The sequence below is a fragment of the Dermacentor albipictus genome, chromosome 3 (assembly GCF_038994185.2).
Source record: "Dermacentor albipictus isolate Rhodes 1998 colony chromosome 3, USDA_Dalb.pri_finalv2, whole genome shotgun sequence".
In the NCBI taxonomy this organism is placed as follows: Eukaryota; Metazoa; Arthropoda; class Arachnida; order Ixodida; family Ixodidae; genus Dermacentor; species Dermacentor albipictus.
This window is the reverse complement of record NC_091823.1, coordinates 127,341,721-127,367,392: the sequence shown is the minus strand read 5'-3', so window position 1 is coordinate 127,367,392 and position 25,672 is coordinate 127,341,721. Positions and strand designations below refer to the sequence as shown.

Genomic DNA, 25,672 nt, shown 5'->3' with positions numbered 1-25,672 from the left:
AAAGTATTGAATAAAATAATCTTGAGAAGAGTGGGCATACAACAAAGCGCAAGGTGAATACAGAGGCAAAAGTAGGAGAAAAGCAGTTGAACAAAATGAGAAACTATAACACAACAACGCAAAGCAAAAAAAAAAAGGACAACGATGACAGTGAGTTATAAAACATATCGAGATCATGAAAATAAGCACTGTAAGAACTGCTATCTGCGGACGGCTTTAGGTTGGTAATGGTAGGCAGGAACATGGAGATGTCTATGTTCTCTGGTGATCTTTCGTGGAATACGAAACTTCATAACTGAGGACTTCGGAAGAGGAGAGGACACCGCGAATGAGCTTGAAAAGAAACAGACGATCAGCGCGATTACGTCAGCAGCGAAGTAAAGACAATGACAATAATCGAACAGTGCTAGAACAAGGTCCAGTGTCCGTTCGAGCAAAGCGGTGATTATACATGCTTAGAAACCTTTTTGGACTCGATCTATAATGTCACTGTTGGACTTAGAAATGCCATTCCGGACGACCGACGCGTAACACAGGTAAGACAGGTTGTTGTGTCCAATTTGAGGAATGGTATAGGAGAATTGAATTCCCTCGACAGCCTGCAAACAGAGCGAAAAGAGCCCCCCTCCTTCCCCCCCCCCCCCCTCCGAATTGCAGCGCCTTTAGTGTGAACTGAAAAGTCCGAGGCTGTATCAAAAAGTACACCGATATCATTTACCTAACAGACATTACACAATGGTACAGAATATACAGAATAAGAAAAAGAAGTGCTTGCTGTTTTGCGTGTGAAAGTCATAGGGTTGGTAATATCGATGCATGATTCATCGATTAATCGATTAAATGCATCACGCAAAACGACTCATCTTCGTGGATGGTCACCTTTCATTTAATCGAATTAATCGGTTGGACCTGTTCGCTTAATCGTTTTCGAGAATTTGACAGGAGTGGCAGGAAAATTTTGACATAAGGCTGGAATGGCGGCGTACGAGCAGCAACTGCGGCGGCTGTGGTAGAGCGACTGTCGATTGTTTATTTTTCCAGAGTCACGAGTGATGCCGAGTCTAGCGCTGCCCCTCTCTACCCCCCCCCCCCCCCCCCCCCCACCGCACACGCCGCCCTAAGCGGGAGGCTCGAAAGGCCCTCGCAGCTCAAGGCATACTACAGCAGCCCAGTCCTAGAGCGTCGTGCCACTCCCAGTCCGCTAATGACGTGGCACAGTAGGCGCGCCGGTTCGGAGCAGGCATTTGCCACAGCGATCGAGTCCATGTCGATTCCAGCAAATCTACAACGTCCGAGCATCTATTCCCCCATGCTGCTTGTGTGGTCGTTCAAGGAAGGTGTAAGCTTCACCCAAACTTCCCAGCGAATTGCCATTCCTTCGCTCTGTAAAAAAAAGCATGTGATCAAAAATCCTAAACGAGTAATTTTCTTTAGCCGTGCAAGTACATATTGCAATTTCTTCCATATTTCAGTTGGACCTCACCTTTCAGAACATTTTCTTGGGCGAGTTGGTTCATAATTAGAAAGAAAAACAGAAGCGCACAAAGAAAAGAGAAAACAAGGACGAGACGAGTGCACAGGACTGGCACTTGTCCTGTGCGTTTGACCTTTCACTTTTGACATTTGTTATTCCTTGTTCAACTGTGTACTGTATGGGGTTTCACTAGTGCCAAGCGTCTTATTTAATTATGCACAAAGTATAACATATATTGTTAATCCTTTCAAAAGCCACTAGTGTCAACTATATTTAGTCATTAACAAATTAAAGATGATCCTTTATAAAGCATCTATAAAGCCTTTCTACACTTGCGTTTCAAACATGCTTCCACCTCTCTAACATTAAGATTGGTTTCTACAAAAACTAGATAACCGTTTTTTAACATTTTTAAGTGCTCCCGGATAAAATGTCGATTAATCAATTAATCGATGAAAAGAAACCAGCATCTAAAGTGATTGATCGATTAAAGGCTAAAATGGTCAACGATTACTTGTTAACTGGATAAAAAAAATTAATCGATCATCCTTAGAAAGTCATGACTTTGTTATCTTTGCACCATTTAGAAAAGGGAAAGCGGGCCCAACTGCAGAGTGTGACAGTCATCAACAGTGCGAAATTTCTTTTTAAAATTTGATGTCGGCACATAGAAGGAAAGAAGAGTTCGGAATAACGGAATGAACGCCATTAATGAAAAAAAATAAAGGAAAAAGAGTGATAATTGATAAGCATTCTTAAAACGACTGTAAGTGACACTTGGGCCAGGCATTGAGATCACTTTAAGTGCAATTCATCCGTAGCTCATTATCACAGCATTGCGCATTCGAGCCCCATACGGTGTAAGCCATTTTCTAGCCGACTTAAAGAGCAATGAGCACAAGGAGGAGGGGTGCTGCTAGATGAAGGTTCACCAAGCATTGCAAAACCTGCAGGCGATTGCTTCGCCCGAACAATGAAAATGTTAACATGCACCTAGCAACGCACTTACTAATTGTCAGGAGAGGTGCGCTCACTAATGACCAACTTGTCAACGAGACAACCCGTTTGCACCCTGAGGCTAGTAGGATAGACCCCAGCGTTGTGCTGCAGTGGCATTCCTCTCACTGTGACAAAGTGAGCATTGTATGGGTTGACATGCGCTGCTGGATCAACACACATCATCCCTTAAGGGCCAATATACCGATACTTTCCCCCTTATATACGATATAGGAGCGGCTAATCAGCTTCGGTGTCACTTTTATAACTATCTTTGTTATGCACGGCGCTCACAAGCGTGTTATCTGTGCTGATTCGGAGCAGCAGAAACGATGTTTTTGCACTTACGATTACACGTGCGAGTTCCGCATGCCATGTGGCCTCGAAAAATGCAATCACGCATGTCTGCATTGTATTGGTCTGAACGTAGCTTACTAAAAACGCTTTGTGTTTAAATTGGGTGGACAGGATCGCCTCCCGTGCCCTACTCTAGCAGCATTCTGCACAACTACAGCATTTCAAGGGAACGCCATATTCTCGGCATTGAATCCGCTTGTAGAGCATTACGCCTTGCGCTACAGCTGTACTCGGACCATGGAACAATGCCTCCAGAGCGTTCGTCGGTAGTAAGTCGCGTTTAACCTACATGTGAGGCACTAGCCAGAATGAGATAGCTTATGTACGTAGTGTGTATGTGGTTTGCCCTGTGCGCATCAGGAGAGTGCTGAACTGGGATGGTTGGTGCAAGTTTTGAAGGAAACCGATCAGCGCGCAAGTGTCTGTCGTCTACACTACACCCCCGTCTTTTGCGCTGTTCGATTTCCTTCGAACACGCGCGCATAATTTCATTAATTCTCCTCTTTATCTGCAGTTGCGTGTTAGCGTGCCGTCAGGCACACCTCAAAAATTTCCATTAAGGAGCCGCACACACATATAAACACACTGCATCTCTCACTTCATATACCTCACTTCGTTAGCTTCAACAGCCACTTGATAATCTCTCATCACTTGTTTTCACTACGCCTTTCACGTATTCTCGCGATATGCTATGCCCGCTGAATCAGTGGAAAGTTATGGGGCTGCGACTAAGCGTGGTTTGGGATTCACTGGGATATGCCAAATTTTTCAGGGATATTCAATAAACTACCCTGACCTCAAGTCAAAACTTCCTGCTCTGCGAGAAAGCACATCTTGAAGTATCGTTATAAAACTGGTGTGCTATATTGTAACTTTTTGACTTGTGAACAACCCCTTGTCTGGTGGTCAAAGATACCCATAAAGTTATTTCACTAAGACAAATAATGTACACTATGTCGGCTGCTGCAGTGAGAAACATTGTTGCAGGTGACATTGTTGGGGTCTATGCGTAATTTCGGTGTCTTCATTTTTAGCCGAAGACCTGAATTCCTTGCCCAACAAAAAAATTATTAATTTTATAGTTTTAAATTTTGGTTGCGTTAGAGAGCAGTAAACCTGGTAAGGCTGACATTGCTAAAGGTCACACGTACATCGCAAAAATACCGGTGTTGTACAGAAAAATTGCGGCTACAAATTTGCAATAGGATTGAAATAACTCGTGCGCGTTGGGAAATATAGTTGTCTGTTGTAAAAGAATTGTCGTGAGAGAGAAAGAGGAGAAGAATAAATGAAAGGCAGGGATGATAACCATGACTGAGCCCTGTTGGCTATTATCGAGAGAGGTTGTAGAAATGTTGCAGGCTACTTGCTGACCTACTAATGCGCGTTTCTTCTTTCTTCATTCCTAGAGAGAGAGAGAGAGAGAAGATGTATAGAAAGGCAGGAAGGTTATAACGAGAGGTAGTTCCGGTTGGCTACACTGCAGGGTGGGAAGGAGGGAATAAGGATAAAAAGAGAAAGAGAGAGGAAGGGGACAGAGAGAGAGGATAGATAGATAGATAGATAGATAGATAGATAGATAGATAGATAGATAGATAGATAGATAGATAGATAGATAGATAGATAGATAGATAGATAGATAGACAGATAGATAGATAGATAGATAGATAGATAGATAGATAGATAGATAGATAGATAGATAGATAGATAGATAGATAGATAGATAGATAGATAGATAGATAGATAGATAAAGAAAAAGAGATGAGTATAAACAAACCACGTATACTATAGAGCGGTAGGGGGCGGCGTCCTTAAAGTATATTGCGAAGGCCCGTAATCTTAGTAAGGCGAATAAGCGTGCCTTCAGCACGTATGTTCCTTGGGAGCACTGGCATAAAGGTTTTTGTTCTGATAGTGGACGATTGTCCAATTGGTCCAGCACTCTGCACATCACTTACCTGTCGGCACTAAAGCACGGGCAGGCACAGATAGCTTGTGCGAGCGTCTCATCGCTGCTGCACGTGTCGCACGTGGGGCTGTTGGCCATTCCAATGAGGAAGGCATATGAGTTCGCAAATGCAACGCTTAGCCACAGGCGGTACAGCATATTTTGTTCACCTCGTGGCAAACCAGGCGGTATAGATGCATCTGTATATCCGATCACAAAGAACGCCAAGGACACATGGTAAAAGCGTTCGAGTCCCACAGGGGCAAAGTACATTGGCGGGACATCAATCACCGCCAAACTGCAGCGTCCGTTCGCCAAAGCAGAATGAAGACACGTTGACCACTTTCATGCGCAGATAGGGCGGCTTCGTCAGCGTGTTCATTCCCGTTGCTGCTGCAATGTCCTGAAAGACATTGAAAGGTTATGTTGTGTCCCTTTTCATTGCTGCGATGATATATATCTGTCGAATTTCTTAGGCCAGTTGTTCATTGGGCCCGTGGCGCATTGGGCTTTGTACGCACTGCAGGGTTGTCTTGGAATCACTAAATACTGTCCATTGTTGCAGTAGTTCCTCATTAATGAAATCAAGTGCAGCACGCAGTGCTGCAGGTTCTGTACCCGTCGGGTGGTAACACATGAAGTGCTTAACTTGATTTCTGCAGATTTCGCCGGAATGATGACTGCAGCAGCAGAGCTGCTGAGTTTTGCCGAACCATCTGCGCAGACATGTTGGCGGAATCTATCAAAGTTGTAAATGTGTTCCAAAGTTGCTTCGGCTTCAGAGTTTGCAATTCATTCTTAGCATATATATAGACAATATCAGCTTAACAGTGCAAGCGTGTTATTATACCTGCGGGGTCAAAAGTTTACAGAATGCGACCTTCCACACAAAAGTGGAATGTCAGTCTAGTTCTAGCTTGCAGTCAATAGAAAAGTGCATGCAACTCCATGTTGTTCGCGCAAGCTTGCACACGTATATGACATTGAAAGTGCAGGCTGCGTGCCCAGGCTCGGGTAATATTCCGCTTTTTCTTAGATTGTGCGTCCCGTAAACTTCTAACCCTATCTGTATATGGATTACACACAGGTAATCAGTGACGCATAGCAGCCCAAAGAGAAATTGTCCGTGACAAGTCGAAGACGCTATAGATTAATGCTTATGTTCCTCAGATAGACCGGCGAAGTATAACAGATTGACATCCCGTTGCGAACTGCGTTAATGTCGGCTAAAGCAGAAGAACACTTCTCACGAGGCGGAGGCCGCACACAAGAAGGGTCAACGAAACCGAGCCACCGAGCTGTCAGCGGCCTCAGCTTCCTGCTTCTTTTTCTTCTGCGCTTATCTCAATCGGACCTCGAGATCGCGCGTGCGCGGCACACACGCAACCACCTCGCTCACTCCTTTCCTCGCGTGGGATGCCGCCGCTTCTGCTGCCCTGCAGCGACCCTCACAAGTCAATCGAGCGCTCGAGAGTCGTCCCCCTCTCCCAATAACGCGCTTGACGGGAGCGAGGACGTGCGGCACCGAAAGTGTGCGGCGCGTCACTCGGCGTGGCCCCGCTCCGACGACGGCGGCGGCAGGGGCGGCGAGACGGCGGCATTGACCTCCGCGCGGCTCGCGGGGTAGGGCGCCCCACTTGACCGCGAAGCCCGCTTCGCCGATGTCCGACGGCGTGCACGGTTAACAGGGAGAGGGTTAAAAGCAAGCTTGCACGGAGAAAGGCCGGCTTCGCTGCAAGCACGCGCCGCACGCGGCGCTGGCCACGTAGTGTACGACCTGCGCGACCAGTGAACGTCAAGGCCGGAGGCGGCGCACGTATGCTGCGCGAGGGCGTACGTGAGCGCTTTGCGTAACGCGTGCGACGCGCTAAGTCTGGCGGCTTTCTCTATCTGCCAGCTGCTGCACCTGCTTTCGTCTCCTCATCTCTTCATCGCTTCATCTTTTTTTTTTTTTGTAGGTGTCTGGGATTTTCAACTTTTCAGCGCTTTCACTCCAGGGAGCTTTCACTCCAGGGGCTTTCACTCCAGGGAGCGCCATAGCAGACCACTGCCGCCTACTTGCGGGGTCAAATGCCGGGGTGCAGGTTTTCAGCGGCATCATGGCGTGGACCGCAATCTCCTGGTTTTCGAGGAATATTGGAAACCATGTAATTTTGTAGAGACCGTTTTCCTGTGCTGCTTTCAGTTTTCCTATTATCTACTCTTTCATGTCATGCTTTTACTTTATCGACAGGCACTTCACTATAGGCACCAGCAGGCATACAAACTGGTGGTTTTGGCAAGTGGGACCCGAAGGAGCTCCGGTGTCGTTCTCAGAACGTCGAACGTGATGCCCAGTAGAGTGAACTCCCTGGAAATCGAAAATTGCCGGAGATCTCTAACAGATGCAGGGTTCCGAGTAAACGATCTTAATTGGATCACACAGATAACGCTAGAACGTTATCTAGTGAGGCGAGTCTAGCAGTGCTATTGGAGGAATTAGAGGGCAGTAAATGGGATATAATAGGGCTCAGTGAAGTTAGGAGTCCAAAAGAAGCATATACAGTGCTAAAAAGCGGGCACGTCCTGTGCTACCGGGGCTTAGCAGAGAGAAGGGAACTAGGAGTCGGATTCCTGATTAATAAGAATATAGCTGGTAACATACAGTAATTCTATAGCATTAACGAGAGGGTGGCAGGTCTTGTTGTGAAACTTAATAAGAGGTACAAAATGAAGGTTGTACAGGTCTAAGCCCCTACATCCAGTCATGATGACCAGGAAGTCGCGAGCTTCTATGAAGACGTGGAAACGGCGATAGGTAGAGTGAAAACTAAATACACCATTCTAATGGGCCACTTCAATGCCAAGGTAGGCAAGAAGCAGGCTGGAGACAAGGCAGTGGGGAAATATGGCATAGGCACTAGGAATAGCAGGGGAGAGTTATTAGTAGAGTTTGCGGAACAGAATAATATGCGGATAATTAATACTTTCTTCCGCAAGCGGGACAGCCGAAAGTGGACGTGGAGGAGCCCGAACGGCGAGACTAGAAATGAAATAGACTTCATACTCTGCGCTAACCCTGGTATCAAACAAGATGTGGACGTGCTCGGTAAAGTGCGCTGCTGTGACCACAGAATGGTAAGTACTCGAATTAGCCTAGACCTGAGGAGGGAACGGAAGAAACTGGTACATAAGAAGCCGATCAATGAGCTAACGGTAAGAGCGAAAATAGAGGAATTCCAGATCAAGCTACAGAACAGGTATTCCGCATTAACTCAGGAAGAGGGCCTTAGTGTTGAAGCAATGAACGACAATCTTGTGGGCATCATTAAGGAGCGTGCAATGGAAGTCGGTGGTAACTCCGTTAGGCAGGATACCAGTAAACTATCGCAGGAGACGAAAGATCTGATCAAGAAACGCGAATGTATGAAAGCCTCTAAACCTACAGCTAGAATAGAACTGGCAGAACTTTCGAAGTTGATCAACAAGCGTGAGACAGCTGACATAAGGAAGTATAATATGGATAGAATTGAACATGCTCTCAGGAATGGAGGAATACTAAAAACAGTGAAGAAGAAACTAGGAATTGGCAAGAACCAGATGTATGCGTTAAGAGACAAAGCCGGCAATATCATTACTAATATGGATGAGATAGTTCAAGTGGCTGAGGAGTTCTATAGAGATTTATACAGTACCAGTGGCACCCACGACGATAATGGAAGAGAAAATAGTCTAGAGGAATTCGAAATCCCACAGGTAACGCCGGAAGAAGTAAAGAAAGCCCTGTGAGATATGCAAAGGGGGAAGGCAGCTGGGGAGGATCAGATAACAGCAGATTTGTTGAAGGATGGTGAGCAGATTGTTCTAGAGAAACTGGCCACCCTGTATACGCAATGCCTCATGACCTCGACTGTACCGGAATCTTGGAAGAACGCTAACATAATCCTAATCCATAAGAAAGGGGACGCCAAAGACTTGAAAAATTATAGACCGATCAGCTTACTGTCCATTGCCTACAAACTATTTACTAAGGTAATCGCAAATAGAATCTGTAACACCTTAGACTTCTGTCAAGCAAAGGACCAGGCAGGATTCCGCAAAGGCTACTCAACCATAGACCATATTCACACTGTCAATCAGGTGATAGAGAAGTGTGCGGAATATAACCAACCCTTATATATAGCTTTCATTGATTACGAGAAAGCGTTTGATTCTGTCGAAATCTCAGCAGTCATGGAGGCATTGCGGAATCAGGGTGTAGACGAGCCGTATGTAAAAATACTGAAATATATCTATAGCGGCTCCACAGCCACCGCAGTCCTCCATAAAGAAAGCAACAAAATCCCAATAAAGAAAGGCGTCAGGCAGGGAGATACGATCTCTCCAATGCTATTCACAGCCTGTTTACAGGAGGTATTCAGAGCCCTGGATTGGGAAGAATTCGGGATAAAAGTTAATGGATAATACCTCAGTAACTTGCGATTCGCTGATGATATTGCCTTGCTTAGTAACTCAGGAGACCAATTGCAATGCATGCTTACTGACCTGCAGAGGCAAAGCGGAAGAGTGGGTCTAAAAATTAATCTACAGAAAACTAAAGTAATGTTTAACAGTCTCGGAAGAGAACAGCAATTTACAATAGGTAGCGAAGCACTGGAAGTGGTAAGGGAATACATCTACTTAGGGCAGGTAGTGACGGCGGATCCGGATCATGAGACGGAAATAATCAGAAGGATAATAATGGGCTGGGTTGCGTTTGGCAGGCATTCTCAGATCATGAGCAGCAGGTTGCCATTATCCCTCAAGAGAAAAGTCTATAATAGCTGTGTCTTACCAGTACTCACCTACGGGGCAGAAACCTGGAGGCTTACGAAAAGGGTTCTACTCAAATTGAGGACAACGCAACGAGCTATGGAAAGAAGGATGATAGGTGTTACGTTAAGGGATAAGAACAGAGCAGATTGGGTGAGGGAACAAACGCGAGTTAATGAAATCTTAGTTGAAATTAAGAAAAAAATGGGCATAGGCAGGACATGTAATGAGGAGGGAAGATAACCGATGGTCATTAAGGGTTACGGACTGGATTCCAAGGGAAGGGAAGCGTAGCAGGGGGCGGCAGAAAGTTAGGTGGGCGGATGAGATGAAGAAGTTTGCAGGGACGGCATGGCCACAATTAGTGCATGACCGGGGTTGTTGGAGAAGTATGGGAGAGGCCTTTGCCCTGCAGTGGGCGTAACCAGGCTGATGATGATGATTTCTGTCACATGCAAATGAATGCTTTAAATCTTGTGCGAGCTCGTGTCCACTCAAACCAGCGCACCTAATTAACAGCATCAGCAACATCGCCGCGAAAGAAGGAACAGGCCAAACTTGAGTGCAGTACTTGCCGGGACCAGATAGCCGTATAGTTCGATACCGAGAGTTCCCGACAACCTTTATCACGCGGAACGCTGTTTCTTCGTTTTTATTATCGTTGCTAATTTGGGCGCAATTTCCTGTTTGCGTCAAGGAGAAGGTTATTGCCCCTATATCAATACAGCTGAATGCAGTCAATAATTATTTAACCTTACCGTACGCCGTGGTAACCCAGTGGCTATACCGCTGTGCGGCTGAGCTGAAGGTCGCGGGTGTGAGCCGACCCACAGCGGCCCCGCTTCAGTGGTGACGAAATGCAAAAAAGCTCGCGTATTTAAATCGAGGTGCACGTTAAAGAACCCTAGGTGGCCAAAATTAATCCGAAGTGCCCCGCTACGGCGCGCCTCATACTTATATGGGGCTTTTCGCACGTAATACCTCACAATTTAATCAATTACTTACCCTTACAAGTTACCCTTACACTCATCCTTACAAATGATTACCGAATTCGTTTCCTTGTCAAGCTTTCTGAAATAAGAACGCTGACGATAATTAGGCCCTGAAGAGGGCGATTTAATGCACTCGCCTACACAACTGACCTGACTTTACAAAGGTGCTGTAGATCGACTTCTAGCCAAATGGACGACCTTCCAGGTTAAGAGTGCACGCCTAGCAGTGCCAGTGCATGTCGAGACATGACGAAGTGTAGAGCTCAAGTACCGGGAGGTCACTTCGGCCGAAATGGAAGCGTGACACATGGGCACAACGTATAAAAAACAGCTACGGGCTCCCCTACTGCCAATAAACACTTGCTTTCGGAGTACAAGCTTGGAGAAAGATACCATTCGAAAAGCAGGACAAGCATAATCATTGAAAGAGAGAGAAAGAGAGAGAGAAAGAGACATAGTATGGATAGGAGAAACAAGCTCAGAGAGGTCAGTGATAACGAATAAATAAAGTAGCCAGAGAAAAACAGTGATAGGAAAGATGACCAGAACGAAGTTCGAGGAAATGCGGCATCTAAAAGGGTACGCAACTTGTAAGCTTTCCTAACACAAAGTGACGGTCTTGGAACGCCGTGCCAGGTGTAGAAGACAAGCAAAAACTAAATAAAAAAAGGCTGCCTGAATGAAGAACCACACAGAAAAAGAAAAAAAGACAAGCTCCACTATAGCTGCTCGCGGCAAAACTAGCCCGGTGATAATTCCATTAGAATGGGAAGAAACGGACGAGAGATTCACAGAATGTTTATACGTGATAGGAGAGAAGGTGACCGACAAGAGTCAACTCTAAGAACGTACACCGATAATGAAGTAGAAATTCAGAAAGCTTAAAATAAAGTAAGGCGAAGATCTAGTAAAAGAAATATCTCTGTGCTCCGCTAACGTCAGAAAAACTTATAAAACGGGGACGCTATGTAATACTTAAGACGATAAGATGCCCTCTCGAAAGTCTCCTGAGGGCACGCACTTACCGCACTTACAAGAATGAAGAAAATGCAAAGTGGTTGTTGCGTGAGTTTTGCCCCTGCCCCCTTTTTTTGTATTTGTGTGCGTGTTTGGAGGAAGATGGGGAGGGGGGGGTGAGGTGGATTAGAGGGGAGTGAGGAAGCTCTCAGGAAACGGAAGATAGACGCAAACGCAGCGATTATGTCAGGGCTCGTCTGTGAGCGCCTCATCGCGGCCCTCGTGCATCAGTGTCTGTGGATGCGTCTGTGGAGGAACGTTTCCGCACTCTAAAATGGACGTCGAGCCGGAACATTCCTGCCCTTAATCCTGACACTTACGTTTCCGTTCCTTGCAGCACCGTGGGGTCCTGTGTTGAAACCATCGAAAACGAGGGAGTGCATTAAAAACCCCCTACCTGGAACTAAACGCCCCGGCAGTGTCGGCGGGCGGTTTCATTCCCTTCAGATAGGTCGTATATTTATCAGCAGGTCACGCTGACCTCTTTAAATTATGGAAGTGGCCACCGCCATGTGGATTAAGGCGGCTTAGTGCCCGTCTGCGTGATGGAGAGATGCCTCTAGGAGGAATGCGAAAAGTCACCCTACGTAAGGAATTAACGTGGAGTACTATACGATCGCGACCGCAAGCAAGTGTGGTAAACCGCTATGCTATGCGAGTGCAATGATGCGGGACGTTGAGAATATCGAGAGCCAGGCGAGGAGGAAGAGGAGAACGGCGCTAGCCAGGGGCGTATCTAGCCTTTTTAAGGCGTGCCGGCAATAGGCGTGCCCGAGCGTCTCGTTTAAATGTGTGGAGATATAAGCGTGCACGCTACCGCGTTAAACGCAGCGTTTATAGACAACACTTCAAATACAGATCAATGATATTATACGGATAAGAAACAGAATTCCACTCCGCAAGCCGAATTCCAAGTTTCAATTCCAAGGACGAACTACATCAAGTTCGTCCTGACTCATCTCTCGCAAATACATGCGCGTACTCCGTGGGAAAATACAACTTCATAGAGGCGCACCACATCGCAGTCAAATTTCCTCAGGGTGTTTTGGAATGAAGCATGAGATCAGGACAATACATTGTGTTACAGCAGGATATTTTATGTATAAAATTCTTTGCAGGCTTAACAAAATATGGGAACAAAGGCAGACGTCTTACATGCTAAATATAAAACGCCTTGCAGCGCAATGATTTGCAAATCAAGGTTACGAGACTGCCTCGTTTCACCCATCTAAGCGGAACCACTAGCCCCAAAAGCTGGTGAACTGAACTCGCAACGGTTTCAAGAGTCGAACGATTTGGTTATCTTGAGTATTCGTATTTAGTACATTTGAGCGTACTTGTTTCTTATCGATGTAACGTTGCATGCCACTCTACTTGAACATAGGAATTGTTACGCAATAACATTTGATTAAATAAAGGTATTTTGCGAGTGGCATTCCTTTTTCGGTTTCTGCCTTTCCTTTCGTGCAGGGATTTGGTTAAAGCGGTCTGCCTACCTTAGACCCCAAGCGAGGGCGGGGGGGGGGGGGGGGGGTAAAATTTATTGTAGAACCAGCACTTTATGATGGCACGATTAAAACAATTTCAGTAAGGGCACGGGCATACAAAATAAGAAAAAGATATAGTCACACCAGTAGCTCTTCCTTAATTATGATGTTGATAAGTTGTTCAACGATTACATGAGCTCCGTTATGGGGCCAAATTAAAAGACATACATTGACTTAAGGTGCGTATCGGGGCCATCTGGACATGCGCAGATCTGTATGCACATCAACGAGTAGTCTTAAAAAAAAAAAGAAAAAGCGGAACGAAGCGCAGGAGACGTGTGCGCGCCTAAGCGGCTTCGTTATAGAAAGGACAATATTACAGTGTAGGGACAAATATACAAACGCATCCAGAAAAGAGAAGGAAAGTAATCAACGCCCAAGATCCGCGTTCTTCTCGTCTCCCGCGGCTCCGGGCTCAATAATGGAAGAATTAGAGACCTTGCGTGCGAGAGACAGATAAGCAAAGAGGGCTTTGGTTGGTGCGAAGTATGCGGCCCTCTATAGGTCGGCGACGAATCCAGGGTCAGGAGATTGCATCTTCTCGTGACTCGTCTACTTCGATACGCGCAGTTTGTGGTGTAAGAAAGAAAAAAAGAAAGGAGAGAGGGGGAACCGAAAGGAAGAGCCGTGGGAATGCGATAAAGCTGGTATTATCTCGGTTGAAGTACGCGGCAGCGTTTGTTGCAGGTGCAGACAGAGGGAGGGCAGAAGGGTCGCTGAGACGCAAAGCCGCTGCCGTGCAGACAAAACGAAGAGAAAACAACAACAACGAAGAAGACCGATGGGAGGCGGCGGGGCCACAGGAGGAGGTTGGGGAAGGCCATTACGGCCTACCAGACCGGGCAGCCGAACGAAACAGTCTATGACGCGGACCCTGTGCGACTGCTGTGCATACACACATGTCTACGCTAACGCAGGCACATTCAGATGAGTAGGCGGGCTATGCCCGAAAGCGTCCAGTTTCGGAGCAAAAAGAAGGAGAGAGAAATGTCGCAGTAGGGAGGGCCGAGAAGGTCAAGACAGTTGCCGGCGCGCCATCTCCGAGAAAATAGATAAAGAAGTGAGGGAGAAACAGTCGGTGTCGCCGCCTTGCCCAGCAGCGCCGGCGGGCAGCCAGGTGGGCATGCTGTCTGGGGCAACCCAAATTGGCCAGTCGCCCCCGGCGGCGGCCAGGAGAAGTGCGTCTTCACCGGGGCGCCGCTTTCCTCGGCGGCGGCGAGCAGTTACCGCATGCCGTCGAACGTAGCGTCCGCACGCACGTTCCCGCTCTCTTTTCCCGTTCCTCTCTCCTCTCCTCTTCGGCCGCAGTGAGCGCCTCTCTCTCACTGGACTTGACCTGGATTCCTCGCTCCGCTGTTCGGCCGAGAGTGCGCGCGTAACTTCTTCCCAAATCGAACGACGACGATGACGCCACGACGACCGGGAGAGGGGGATTGGAAGGAGAGGAGGGCCGCAAGTGCAACGCGCGCTCTAGAGACGGCGATGCGTCTGGCCGTACAGTTACGCGCCTGCTTCGCGCTCTCCGCGCGGGCCGTCTTTTCGCTCCGACTCGATTCGGTGCGCGCGGAAGCCGAACAGCCGTCCAGACCGGTCGGCTGCGCCGTCCTTTTTCCCTGCGCTTCTCCTGCTTCGCGTTTAACGCAGCGAGTTTCGGCTTCCGTAGGAATGCGCGGCCACGTTTCACTGAGCAGTTAGCGCCGCGTTAGTAGCAGTAACACGCGACCAGGGATGTCTAATGCGCGCGAGACGTATGCCAGGTTTGGGACTGAAACACCAAGAGTGACAGAGCTTGTGCATTGACAAGTACTAATATATATATATATATATATATATGTATGTATGTATGTATGTATCGTTTATAATCAACAAGTGAGCAATAAAGCTTCGGCTGGCGCTAGTTGGTATGGCATCGTTCTGCTTGCTGCGCTGTACTGTTTATACGAAAGACAAAAGGACAGGCACACATGCGTGCCTGTATCTTTTCTGTCCTTTGTATAAACACTATACCGCAGCAAGCAGAACGATGTGCAGCAAATTGCAACGACCGTTTATCAATGTATTCGATTTTCCTGAAATTATGGACAAATGGTCGATGAGTACCTTATGCTCTATGAGAACATGCTACTCAGTCTGATTACTGAGAGAATCTGCTGTATGCAAGGTTGGTTTTGGTCAGATTTCACTCATCGTATTTTTTATTTAGTTTTCGTGGTGGTCGCTGAATATTTACTGTACCTAGAACTTTAGCGGTAAAGCCGTATACCTTAGCACTTAGAATGAGTCATTAGAAGTTTCTGTAAGCGAATACGACATACCCGTGGAGTTATCGGGGGGTAAATAATGACTACAAATTAGGAGCTTTCGAATAGCAAATTTCCGTATCGAATACAAATATTAGAGAACAATGAGCTGCGAATATCGAACCGAACATCGAACACTTTTTCTTTCATTTACCCCAAAAATGAAATATGTAGTTCGCGCGTAGCTCGTTTGGTAAAAAAATAGGCTTATATACGTAAATCTGACGTGTACCTTGTGCAGGTCGCAAAATGCGAGTCCGGACAACCGAGGAGCTTGTAAATGAGTAGCAGCGGTTCGCAGTAATCTGGAGAACCACAAAAATGGTAGCGATGAAACAACGGAATCGCATCACCAGACGCAGTGTAGTGCTGCGTTCGCCGAAGCTCGAGAGGACTGTGATACTACACCACACGATTGTATTAAAGAGATGGAAACTTAGTGAGACTTGCCAAAGAATAAATTGAAACAACAGATTCGCATGTAGGCTGCACAGAAACGAGGCATTCCTATTGAATTATTGAGCAGACGTCATCTGTCCCGTGTGTTCGGTGGGAAACTGCTGTGGCGGCGCTGCAACCACGGCTCTCCTGCCCTGCGGAATAATTTGGAACGGTCCTAACTTCCAATCGTTCTTTCTCCCTAGCGGCTCTAATATTCGAAAAAAAAAGAATATTCGACAATATCGAAAACAATACGAATCGAATAGCAATGGCTACTCGCTCCTTATTCGAAATTTCGAATTTTTGCACACCACTACCACATATGCCATATTGTCACATAGAAAGTTCGTGTAAACCAAGCACACACAGTGGGTCAAAGCGAATGAATAAGAAATCATGATTTCTTGATTGCTAAAATGTGACCGCTGTGACGCCTTTGCGATGAGGCACCGCTGGCCAATAAAATCACTTGCAAAGTTGCAAATTTACCAAGCAGATGCCTCTCCTCCGTCATCGCATGCGCGTGCTTTGGTGCATTGCACACTAGTATTGCGGTGAAGAATGCACAGAAGAAAAAAAATGACTTGTACAAGTTCGGATATTTAGATATATCATCTGTGGCATTGAGTGGAAGAGCTTAAGCTGAAGTAGAGAGCACAATTACAATTTCAGCGAATGAGTAAGAAATCATTCGTATCGTTCACACAAGGGACAGCGTGATTGTTTAGGCAGGCGACAGGACAAGCGCTAGGTTGCCCAGTTATGATGTTTAGTTGGATACATAGGTCTGAATCCCTGCAATAGGAGGGAAATGCTTATACAGTTAGCATCAGCGCCGTTCTAAAGCCGGCCAGTCCAGCTGCGTTCTCCATTATATTCTGCTGCTGAGTAAAAATGGGCACAGAAGGGACACGCGGGCGCAATATACAGTGCGCATTACTTTGAGCACCGTGTTGTTGCTAGATGTTATGCGCTGGATGACTGATGGCGGGTCCTCACATTTGTTTGTCTTGCTCTGTTTTATCTGGCTTAAGTTTACAGAACAGTATGTTATTTTGCCGCACTGGCTGCCATTTCGTGCTCTCAAAGGATTCTTTGAGAATATTCAGTGGGCTCGAACACGTTATGCGCAATTTATTACGTGCGATGACTTAAAACAAATATTTCTTTTCAATATAACGTGACAGATATTGCATATTTAACTGGACGTTTGCATTTTAGAATCCCATCTGTTTTCCTTCTATGTGCTTGTACGTAACTTGTGCTGATTTTTAATTTGCCTCATTCGGTGACCGACATGGATGTTTTAAAGGTGCTAGGAAATACGATGGTATGCAGGGCACCTTTGGACAGTGAGAGTGCCACGCAAACGCGACTCCGTTTAGGCCATTCCAATCCTAAACATCGGGAGGTGTTCAGCCCCGGGCACCAACATCAATAACCGTTGGACAAATAAAGTTTATTCCTATACTATCCTTCAGCGCCGCATGTAAACGGGAGCGAGTTCCTGCTCTTAGCCAAGGGAGAAGGGCCGTACCTGCGGAGAACATCGCCTAACCTTAATAGCTGCGTCAGCAAGGCCTACTATGCCGAACGGTGGAGCGGAAGGCACTCTGCTTCATTACTAACCTTCTTGTTTGATGCCGCCTGAGCAACTCCCGTCGCCAAGCAAAGTCCCTTTCTGTGGACTGTTTCCAAGCGCTCGAATAGACTCGGTGATGGTGATACCAACGGCAGCTGGTAGAAAATGCGACTTTTTATCAGTGTAGCGTTCAGTTTAAACATGAACATAGGATTGTTTTCCCTACGTACACCTGCCATGCGACGAAGCGCGTTGACTCTTTACACTGATGCAGCTACAACACTTTTAACCGCGCGTCGTCAAAGTAGCTTGCAGTGGATGGTGACACCCACGAATCGAACACTACTTGTACGAAAAATTGGGTAGCCTCTAACATTCAGCGTCAGGTGTGTTGGCTTCTGCCTCACTTCCGGGAAAAGCAGGAAGGCAGGTTTTGCCGCTGATAAAGAATGGCCAAGCGTCGATAAGTGGCGTTCGACGATAGAGATTGCGCCTAGGGCTATTCGAGCAAAACGTTTCTGTTGATACCCCTAGATCCAAATGCAGATATCATCTGCGTACATGTACATTTTAACTGCCGTCCAACCTACCTTCAGTGCGTCTGGAAGTCTGGCCATGGCAACGTTAAAAATCAAGGGACACAGGACACTTCCTTGTGGGACGCCGAGAGAAATGCATGGCTTTTCACTCATTCTATTTCCGAGCTTAACCTGGACACGCCGATCTCTAAGAAATTCATGAACGAATCGAAAAACATGTCCCCAGACACCCATGGCTTGGAGTCCGTAGATGATGCATGTATGAAGCACATAGTAGTATGCTTTGGCAACGTTTATAAATATGGCAAGTGTCGAAAGGCCATCGGCGCGATGGTGCTCGATATAGCTGAGTAGGTCCAAGACACTGTATGAATCCAACCGTGGACGAAATCTGGTCATACACGACGGCAGTCTACTTTCTTGCTCAAGGTACCAAGTTAACCTCGTACATACCAGTCTTTCCATCAATTTTGATACGCATGATGTTAGCGATACTTGCCAATATGAGGCAAGGTCGCAGGGTCCTTTCCAGATTTGAGCACTGGCACCACCCATGCTGTCTTCCACGCTTCTGGGATCTCTACTGTGCTATAAACGCGATAAAATATGCCCAGAAGGGCTCGTCTTCACTTGTATCGCAGATTTGTCAGCATCTGCTGATTGCTGATCAAATCGGGACCCACAGCACAGCGTCTTCTTAATTTTCTTAGCGCCAAATGCAACCCACGAAAGGCGAATTGCGTATCCATCGTATGGAATGATTGAGATGACAGAGGGTTCACCACTCCTGCTGACCTGCATCTGCAAAATCTTCTGCAAGGGTTTGCAAATCTTCTCCTCGCTTTAAAGCAAGTGCTTCGAATGGCCTATGTGGGCCAATGTTTACGGATAGGCTATTGGTTACTCCCCTTATCCTTGTCACGGGAGTAAACGCCGATGAGCTCTCACAAAAAGCAGCCCATTGAAGTCGTCTTAACTTGTCTGTGTTATGACGGATGACGGCGTTTATCCTATTATATTCAATTTTTGCAGAGGGATTTTCTTTTTTGTCATTAGTTTCCGCTCTGCTCTCCTACGCGCTGCGCAGAGGTTCTTTAGCTTCAAGTCAGAAGTATACAGAAATGAACTGGCAGTTTAAACACTATAGTAGCCACTCTCTTTCTCTGCAACATATCTGCGAACAGATCAACAGGAGATTCATTCAACGCTTCTCTGTATGTGTCCCCATGGTGTCACAGTACAGTATTGTCGGACAGCAATCTGAAATCCGGTGATGTTGGTGAAGATAGGTAAATGGTAGCTGCCCATCCAGTCTGGAGCCATTGTCGATGATACTAAAATGTATATAGAGTGTAGCACGAGTTATATGGCACTCCATAAATATGTAAATTTATGTATATGTAAACGAATATAAACGTCCTTTAGAAACGCCTCTTTGGAGACCTTCCTTCGTGGACTTATATACACCGACACCACACTGAGTTTTCCTCTTTCTAGGCACACTTGCACAGCTTCGACTTTTAAGGATGTAGAACAAAGGTCTTGCACCGGTAAGGCAACGTGAGATATTTCTCGCCTATGTATATCATTGCACCTCTAATTGAAAATGACGGTATACTCGGATTGCCGTGTCCGATGTACCCTGGGATCATCTTTCCATTTGGGAGACCGGCCTCCGAGAGGGCTAGAATTGGTATAGGGATGTCTCGAAGGAAAAGGCTAAGTTCGTACAGACGCTGCAGAATACCGGCGCAGTTCCATTGCATTATTAAGGGCACTTATGAACGGCGGCATGGACCTTGTGGGCGAGGAACTGCCGTTATGCTACTAAGTGTATGTGGAAGTAGAGCGGAGTGTTATTGACTCAAGAGCCAGCACTGCACAGCTCTACACAGATGTCGCTGGCTGGCTCCTGAGCGCCTCGAAGGCCACCATTCCCACTCTTTACACAAGGGTGACGCCGACTGTACAAAGACTGTGTCCGGCGCAGACTATTGACAGGCATACAAAGAACCTCCCTTCAAGGAGACCACAACCGCAGCTTTCTTCGGAAGCAGTGGCAACAGTCAAGACGAAAGTCGCTATTAGTTGGCTGTTACGGGAGCCTACTATTTGCTGCAAAGAGCCAACGCTAACAACTTTCGTGGAACAGCGTCGATCCGGTTTCACGTGGAATTGCCTCTTCATCGCATCGAGGGTGGGTCGAAGGTTGGACACCAGAGGCGGAGTCTGGCAGGGAGGTCCGACACCATGGGTGGGATTTTGCGGACTGTGCGACAACCAAATTGGCCGGTAGAAGGACATAAATTTTACTCGTCGAGCGAAAGAAGGAAATCAACTGTTCAAATAGAGGAGCTTGTGTGTTGTGTGGGTGTGCTCGGACAGGTAAATATTTTGACATGTAGTGCGCTCTAAGAATCATGGAGACCTCCTTGTGAGCCATTATCATGTAAATTTGTACATAAAACTTGTGTTTCTCATCGCTAGGACGTCACCCTGGACCTCTCTTCCTCCCGGCAGCTGGCACGGCACCATCCGTGGAACTTTCGCGGCTGCTCGGACCCAGCTTCACAATAGTAATCTATGAGGCCCGGAGGCATATGTGAATATCTTGGGAAATGTATACTAAGATTGTACAGCTACCTTGCTCCTCCAGAAGATAAGTAGAAAATTACCTATCAAGAAATGAGTCAAGCAGGGAGACACAATCTCTGCAGTGCTATTCACTGCGTGCTTAGAATAAGTATTTCAACTATTAGACTGGGAAGGCGTAGGAGCGAGGATCAACGGCGAATATCTCAACAATGTTCGGGCTGCAGGTGACATTGTCCGGTTCAGCAACACTGGGAATGCAACAAATGATTGAAGACCTTAACATATAAAGTGTAAGAGTAGGGTTGAATGAAAAATTATACAACGTCCGCCCCAAATGGTCACTAATATCCATCAAGTCGAGCAAGCGAGGAAACGAAACACCAAAATAGTGACAGAAGGAAAGAAAGGAAAGATGGGGTGTCAATCATGCTGAACCTGGTTTGCTACTCTATACTAAGAAAGGAAGAAGAAGGAAGAACAGGAAGTATGAAAAGGGTACGAAATAATGCGCGCGCACACATAACAGCGTTGACCGCGAAAACAAATGCGGCCGCAAAGCCCAGTCGGCCTTAATAAGTGCCCTGGTGACTTCTTGGGTGCATGAATATGTAATCTATGGTCTCACTACCTTCATTCAGTAAACGCTCTGCCGTTTGGGTGGCCAAAAGTAGCACACAAAGTTTGTATTTCATCATCAAAAGAAGGGCGGTAGATGAGGAGGTGTAGCATGGTCTCATCGCAATCACAAGAGTTAAGAGAAAACAGTAGAGTACAAGCGACACCAAGACACAAACGAAACAACGCTTTTACGTCGCATTCAAGTATACCGGGTGGTAGTCAAAGTCGCAATGCAATTGCTGAGGGAGTGCAATCGCGAGTTGGCACATTCCGCTGAATTACAATGATCGAATGCCAAACACCTAACGTAATACAAACAATTGCAAGCTAATAGTTTTCGTGGAAAATGACCAGCATATAATACAGTATAGTGAACGATAGGTTAGCAGTCAAAAAACGTTGATAACCTACTTGCAACATGAATCCCACAAGGTAAGCCAAACTATAACTAATTTACATTACACGAGGAGAAAGAAGGTAGAGTCGTTATTTGAAGTTTAACTCGCAATTCTGGAAGAGCTTTATTTCTGTGGTAACGTGTGTTAGAAATCACGGAGCCACAGTGCTCAATTCATCTGTTAATACGGCCATTATAATTCTAAGACTAGGAGAAGTGAAAAATAAAACCATGCTTCTTACTCCAACTCCAACATTTCATTTTTTTTAAAATTTAGTTCTTAACCACGGTGCCACATAAGGGTTCCTTCCGTGACAGTATGCCGTCGCAACGCGAACTTAAATCGTAAGAGACAAAATCATCGCGGCGTTTCTCTTGCGCCAGGCGGGTATAGTTCGCAAGTACCCGTATCTTTTCTTTAGCCCTCTTTCGACCAGTGCAGTAAGACAAAGTCTCAGAAAAAGAGAGGTCTGGAGGCGGTGACGAACGTGCACGTCAATACTGCTGGTGTAACCTCCCCTTGTGCTGTAATCGTCGCTCCATCGGCGACATCCTGCTCACGTTTCGCGAACGCGATACCTCCCTATGCGCGCCGGCGCAACAACGACCGAAAACAGCCCGAGAACTGCCCTTCCTGGGCCCCCGCTTTGTTTGGCCCTCGTCTGCGCATCCTTTCCCTTCCCGCTCGGAGACGACGTTCGACAATGACTTACAGTATACACGCATTGAAGGAGGCATCAGCCGGACAACGGCGTTGCAGAAAACAAAGGGAGCCGAGCCGGAGGCCGATGACATGCAAGGAGAGGGAGAGAGAGAGAGTAGGGAGAGAGACCATCCAACCCACCTTCATCCCGCTCCTCCCGATGGCGTAATGATGGCAGCGGCGCGGCAGCTTCGCTCCAGATACGACCAGACACGCGCCAGCCGGTGCTCCGCGCTTCCATGCTGCCGCGCCTGGTCAGGAAGGAACCAGCCGAGGAAACGCTATAGCTTCTAGGGAGGAAGGCGGGTTTTGCCGCGCGCGCGAAGCGCCAGCGCCGGTCGTATACCGCGAAGCCTCGCCGGGACGCCTCGACGACAACGAAACGGACGGAAGGCGAGCACTTGACGGGTGTCGAGGGCGCTCGCGCGCAAGCGCTGCAGGGGCAGCCGTAAGCGTTGCACGAGAGCTCGGTTGCTCCTTACGTCAACTTAACTTTTTTTTTTTTTTGCCCCTCGGATCCTGGTTCTCGTGCGTCACGCCTGTTATTCGCACCAGCGCCGGCGTCGCCGAGCGCATTAACGTGCAGGCGCTGACCGGTCGCGCGCTGTTAAGGTTTCCCCCTATTTCTACGGGACGCCGTGTACGGGTGCAGTTCGCAGCTTTTCCGGTGTAGTTTTCCTTTTTTTTCTCTCCTCCTGCTGCGCTTGGATCTGTGACCAAAGGGGGCGATGCACGTTGCATGCGTGCTGACACGAAGCGAGTGCCTAGGCGTTCGTGCTGCGCGGTTTAAGCGAGACGCGAATCCCAACGACGCCGACGGAAGCACGTGGCCGTAGCCGCGTGGTGGCCTGGCCAGGAAGCCCGGCCTGCGGGCACAAAGTCATGGCTACGCAATTCATGGCAAGGATTCGGGAGGCTAGACTGCGCTGTTGACAGCACGGTGACAAAAAGTGTTTTTCTTTCTTTTTCTTCTTTTTTTTTAAATTGTTGCAGCCGTGGAGCACTTACTACCACGACTTCGTCGTGGAAATCAGTAGCTGAGCGTGTAGCTCAAGCGATGGTGTATATACCTTCAGTGTCCCGCGACTCTCGCCGACCCCGAAAAAAAAAATGGCTTTACTGGCAAAAGATGTTACCAAGCTCTTTATATCAAGATCAACTACGGGCTATCCAGAGGGTCCACGATGGCGCCATAAGGCTCGGCCTGGCGGTGCCGCCATGGACGCGGCCCGCCTCGGTCTGAAAAGACCGGGCTTCAGGACTCTAATAAAGTTTTGTGAATGAATGAATGAATGAGATCTGTCCAGCATAAGTGCGACTGTGAGCGTGTATATAAACGTTAAGGCCGTAAAAATATTATTGATTATAGAAGAAATTCTCGGCAAATAAACTGCAATAAAGCATAAGCGAAGACAAGCGTGTCATCCACTAGGTTGCAACGATAAGCAGACAATGAAAGCGTTCATTAGCAGGACTCATCTGTGGCGCCGTTGGTACCTGTTCATTCTGAAAGAATTCGCGCGAGAACACGCTTTCATTGAGCTATTATGTTATTATGCAATGTCATTGGGTGAGCTGCTATAACGCTAGCCCAAATCAGAATATTTTCAATGCTGCCTGTTTTATGTCATTTTACACCAACCGAAAGTAGGAAACTTTACACTACTGTCTGTGCTAGTGAGTGAGTGAGTGAGTGAGTGAGTGAGTGAGTGAGTGAGTGAGTGAGTGAGTGAGTGAGTGAGTGAGTGAGTGAGTGAGTGAGTGAGTGAGTGAGTGAGCTAGCGTGTGTGTGTTAGCCGTACAAAGTTGGTGTCTGTAAACGCATAGGCTATTCCTCTTAACTGACAAACATCCCTCGAAGCTTTTGCACCGCTTGGTGTCCTTATGTACAGGCACCGACAAGAGCGGTATACTCTACGCAGCGGGAGCCGGCGCAACGGCAAACTGCATCGGAACGCCATCTACAGGCAGTATCTGGGATCGAGACAGCCAATGGGTGCCCTTTATTATCTGCAAGCATGTCGCTTGACTCGTGTAAATGTTTCGTGCTTCAGCTCGCCAAAATGCCGAGCGACGCCGCTGCAGTAGCAATCTGCGTCGAGTATACCACTTTTGTCGGCGCCTGTATATTATCCTTTCCACCTACTACCAGGAGTGGTATGCCAGGCTGGAGCATCAAAAACGCCATCTCTCCCTTGCGAGCAGATGGAATTTATTAAATGTTTTTATTTATTTATTTATTTATTTATTTATTTATTTATTTATTTATTTACAGATACTGCTGTCTCAATACATGAGACATAGCAGGAGTGGATACACCAGCCACTAGATCAAAACAACTTGCAATGAATTTGAAACATAATTACAAAATGTGGTTAGACAATGCTTTCAAAAACTCCTCATTAGGCTTTTCCCGCAAGGAACTAGCTAGGTTGTTTCAAATTTCAACACTGCTTGGAAAAAACGAATACTTAAAACAATTTACAAAAGACTGGAAAGGAACAATATTAAGTGGGTGGGAACGGCGAGTGGCACGCCCAGTGGGATGACTGAGGGAAATCGGGGCATAAGTGCAACTTTGGCCGTGTACAATCTTATGTAGCAAAGCGATACGTTCAAGTGTCCGTCGATGAGCCAAGGCTTCTATTGATAATGCGCATGCGTGAGATGAGGGAGAAAAGTTGCGGTCATATTGGCGAAAAATGAACCGTATTGCTTTCTTTTGTATGGCTTCAAGCTAACTAATGTCAAGTGCAGTGTATGGTGCCCATACCACTGAGGCGTACTCTGGCAATGGTCTGACGAGGGATTTATAAGCAGTTGAGTTGCAATCCTTAGTAGAGCCGGGTTTTGGCGTTTTATGGGCGAAAACCACGATCGGATCAGGAGGCACAACAAATTTCTTGCCATCAATGAATGTTAGGCTGCAGTAGATTTACAGAAAAGCAAGCTCACGTGATTTTCGTCTCTTCGTTTGGCGGCTGATCAGAAAATGGTGAGAAAAATGGCAGACGAAAGTGGCACCGTGGTTTAGCGCGAGAACGTCGCCAGCCCGATCGAACACAGCTTTTCTCCCCTCTTGTATTTGGTTATGTTGGACTAACGTGACGTCATCACGTTCTTTCCTGTTGCGCCGATACGATCGCATACTGCTCTCCATAACACGTGCTACGAGATCGCATGAGTGAGCCAAAAAGGTTAAAAGAACAGCAGTATGCATCAGGATCACGAAAGCGTATACATACACGCAACAACATTTTGCTAGACATACTGCGACCTACATGTTGCACTGAACAGTCTCTTTTTGTTGAACGCTACACAATGAAGTGGATGACCACACGGAACATGCAGCGAGTGATTTATGTAGCGAGTGAT

At 46.9% G+C, this 25,672-nt stretch overlaps 1 protein-coding gene across 1 annotated transcript in view; it reads right to left on the bottom strand.

Annotated features, from left to right (window-relative positions):
- The window catches only part of LOC135912855 (protein couch potato-like), a 66,316-nt gene extending 40,971 nt beyond the window's left edge, over positions 1 to 25,345 (bottom strand). The window contains exon 1 of the mRNA XM_065445429.2: positions 25,253 to 25,345. The gene's annotated coding sequence lies outside the window, so the exon portion shown is untranslated. The remainder of the gene's footprint in view (positions 1 to 25,252) is intronic.
- Positions 25,346 to 25,672: the final 327 nt, after the last annotated feature.